General features: G+C 41.6%; 1 pseudogene; it reads left to right on the plus strand.

Annotated features, from left to right (window-relative positions):
• LOC109052576 overlaps positions 1 to 530 on the plus strand; it is a 15396-nt pseudogene extending 14866 nt beyond the window's left edge.
• The last annotated feature ends 2472 nt before the right edge of the window (positions 531 to 3002 follow it).

Raw genomic sequence — 3002 nt, forward strand, 5'->3', positions numbered from 1 at the left:
TATAGGGCAAAACGAACCATATCTAAAACATGATCCAGAAGCGCAGCATTTTCCTTTTTGGGCCAAGGCTCATTTAAAATGGACTGTGGCAAAGTGGAAAAAACTGTTCCGTCGTGGTCAGACAAATCAAATTTGAAGTTCTTTTTGGAAAACTGGCACAGTCATCGGACTAAAGAGGCAAGGGAAACCCAAGTGTTATCACGCGCTCAGTTCAGAAGCCGCATCTCTGATGGTCTGGGGTTGCAGGAGTGCGTGTGGCATGGGCCAGCTTAACATCTGGAAAGGCACCGTCAATGCTGAAAGGTAATATCCAGTCTAGAAAACATATGCTCACATCAGACGTCATCTCTTTCAGGGCAGACTTGATTTTCCAAATGGACAATCCAGACCACATACGCATCAATACAACACATGGCTGTGTAGAAGAAGGATCCGGGACTGAAATGGCAAGACTGCAGCCCAGATCTTTCACCCACCCAGACAACATTTGCCGCATCATAAACGAGGCAGATGCGACAAAGAAGACCTAAGAAGGTGAAGTTGAGCAACTAGACGCCTGTATTAGACAAGAATGGACACATTCTATTACTAAATTTGAGCAACTTTGTCTCCTCAGGTCCCCAGAGGTTTGCAGATGCTTATAAAAAAGGAAGAGGGGAGCCACACATGGTAAACATGGTTATCTCCCAACTTTTTGACATCGTGTGATGCCATGAAGTTCTTAATAACTTAGTTTTCCCTTAAAATTAAATGCATTTTTCTCAGTTTTAACATGGATAAGTCATCTATGTTGTATTCCTGAATAAAATATTGAACATTTATTAAAACATCCACATCCAAATTTTGGCATTCCCTGTTTTTATTTACAAATTTGTACAGTGTCCCAACTTTTTTGGAATTGTTTGTAGGTGCTGATGCGCTCCTTTAGGTGATTTTTGGGCTGGATACTACTGAATCCGGTGACTGCAGTGACCACACCTGATGTCTATGGTGTACCTCGAATAAGAGATAACGAGACTAATATTAGTGTAGATGCCCATTCGTTCTAACGTGTAGCAAGTCCATCGGGTGTTATTGGAAGTGTTCCCGGTTCCGGTTGAAACCTAATTAGACGGATGTGGATATTAGAAGTGTATTATTATGTTATTTGTAAGCCAGGTTAAAGAGATAGGCTTTAACTCCTAGATTTAAACTGCAAGAGTGTGGCTGCCTCCCAAACAATGTTAATGTTCAGGTATTATACATCACTCTTGCAGTTTAAATCTAGAGTTCAAGACCTATCTCTTAACCTGCTTTCCCACATAACAAACTAATCGCATCTATCCAGGGAGAACTGGCCCCCGCGACTAAGCCGGTTTTTCCCAAGGTTTTTTCTCCTATTTTTGTCACCGTGGACATTTTGGTTCTTGCCGCTGTCCCTCTGGTTCTTTAGTTGGGGACCCTTTATTTACGCGATATTGTTTTTGACTTGATTGCAAATGATTGCCAGTACTATTTAATGAAGTTGAGCTGAATGATGCAATCACGTGAATTCAATGATGAACTGCCTTTACTGTCTTTTGCATTAGTGACACACTTTTTCCGAATAAATGTTGTTCAGCAGGTTGCTTTATACAATCTGTTTTTTGTATCAAGAAGCTATATAATAAAGGTGACTTGACTTGCCTTGGGTGAGTTCACAAGCACAGGATAAATTCACTAGTTTGCTAGTTACTTTTTAAAAAAAAATCTTGGTTAAAATTGGCTGTTAATGTGTCAAACTGTGCCCAAGTCTCTAACATTTTCAGCTAGTCACCAGTAATGTATATATTTATAAAACAGTCTGGTGTTTTTTTTGGGCTTCTTTAACATGCTTTGTGAGAACATGGCTGCACTCGTTGTGTAGCTGCTTGGTACTTTTAAAGCTGGCCTTTTTGTTTGTTTGTCCTGTTTTTAAGTAACTTTTTTTTCCGATCAGGGCTTTACTAGGATGAACTCTCTTAGACAAAAACAAATAGCACACCAAATAATTTCTTGCCAAATTTTGAGCATTCAGATGGTTTTTACTGGACATTCTAGTTGGATTGAGTCTGCAATCCCTAAAACACTCCAAGTGATGACGGGAAGGGCAGTTTAGGACTCCACTGTGCCATATATGCATCTAATTTGAATCTCCACTCCTACGAGCAAATAAAACAGACAAAGACACTATCACCTCACTCTCCATCGCCTCACCAAACAACTGACTTTTTAAACTCTGCTGAGCTTTGCTTCACGGAAACCTGGTTGACACGAGACATCCCAGACAGCACGCTTCATCTAACAGGCTTCCCAGGCTGTTTTAGACAGCGGATAGTATCACCAAGTCGTCGGGGAAAATGATAGGCGGTGGAGTTATGTTTTATATCATTTGAAAGGCTGGTGTACAGATATGGCTGTTCTAAAAAGTGAAAATGGGCTGCTCAATGTGCTGCCCAAATTTGAAGCTTTCGTTATGACTGTAAATCCTTTTTATTCGCCGCGGGAATTTTCTCCGCTAAGTTATTCTGGTGATTGGTCGATACACTACTTTCCTGACGAGTGGTGGAGTGTGCAGTGCCTGACACATATGGCTGCTCATATCACACACACAGAGCAGCGTTACTCCTTACTCTTTCAATGTCATTCGGGGGGGCATACCATAAGGATGCATACCACTCTGTGTGCCCAGAGAAGCACAAGGAAATTATTTGAACTTAACCAACGATAAACCTTGGTTCAGTGCAAAACTAACAGCTTTGTCCATGGCCAAAGAAGATGCATGGGGGGCAGGAGTGGGACAAACCAGATAAACATTCCAAATACACACAAAAACGTTTTCACAAGCATGAGCCTGCATCATGTGTAAGGCCCTATAAGCCATCACCCGCTACCGACCCGTCCCCCCCCAGCACTGTGGAGAATCAACTTTTTAGCCGAAGAATGAATTTTACTGCAGATTTGAAAAACCTGGTCTCACACACCCACACTAGCTCTGACTGTCT

Source organism: Cyprinus carpio, unplaced genomic scaffold, assembly GCF_018340385.1.
Source record: "Cyprinus carpio isolate SPL01 unplaced genomic scaffold, ASM1834038v1 S000006754, whole genome shotgun sequence".
Lineage (NCBI taxonomy): Eukaryota > Metazoa > Chordata > Actinopteri > Cypriniformes > Cyprinidae > Cyprinus > Cyprinus carpio.